Below are 775 nucleotides of genomic sequence, written 5' to 3'. Positions count from 1 at the left end.
TGTTTTCCCAGTTCATCACAGCATGTCGTTCACAACTTGGCTGCTTGCCCTTATTTTGGCCTCTTTATGCCATGTCCTCTCAGAGAATGGCACAAAGGCTTATCTCTCCCAGGGTTGGTGTGATCCTCACTGTCCTGCCAGTTCCTGATTCATTTTGATACTTCTTAGTACAAGAAAGACAAGGAGCTACTGGAGAAGGGCCACAACGATGATGAGTGTGGAGTACATCTCTGATGAGGAGGGACTGCGGGAGCTGGGCCTGTTTATTCTGGAGAAGACAGGACTGAGAGGGGATCTCATTAATGCAGATGAATATCTCAGAGGAGTGCCAAGAGGAGGGATCAGACTCCTTCCAGTGGTACCCATTGACAGTATGAGGAGCAAAGGCTAAAAACTAAAACCTAACAAGCTTCATTTCAACATGAGGAAGAACTTCTTTACATTGAGAGTGGCAGAGCACTAGAACAGCTGCCCGGGAAGGGTGTGGATTCTCCCTCTCTGGAGACATTCCAAACCCACCGCTGTGTCACCTGCTCTGCGTGACCCTGCCTTGGCAGGGAGGTTGCACTGGATGATTTCCAGAGGTCCCTTCCAGCCCTCAGGATCCTGTGATTCTGGGATGACACGGAAGGGACGCCGCTGCTGCTCTGCCACGCACCGAGCTCCGGTCGGGCTGGGTGAGCAACCACTGGCCGGGAACCAAAGGCCAAGGGCCAGAGGCTCCATCCAGGGCCGGGGCTGCTCCGACACCGGCACCGGGGGGGGTGGCCGCCGC

The sequence above is a fragment of the Corvus brachyrhynchos genome, unplaced genomic scaffold (assembly GCF_000691975.1).
Source record: "Corvus brachyrhynchos isolate BGI_N302 unplaced genomic scaffold, ASM69197v1 scaffold523, whole genome shotgun sequence".
Classification (NCBI taxonomy): Eukaryota; Metazoa; Chordata; class Aves; order Passeriformes; family Corvidae; genus Corvus; species Corvus brachyrhynchos.
This window is presented reverse-complemented; position numbering follows the sequence as displayed.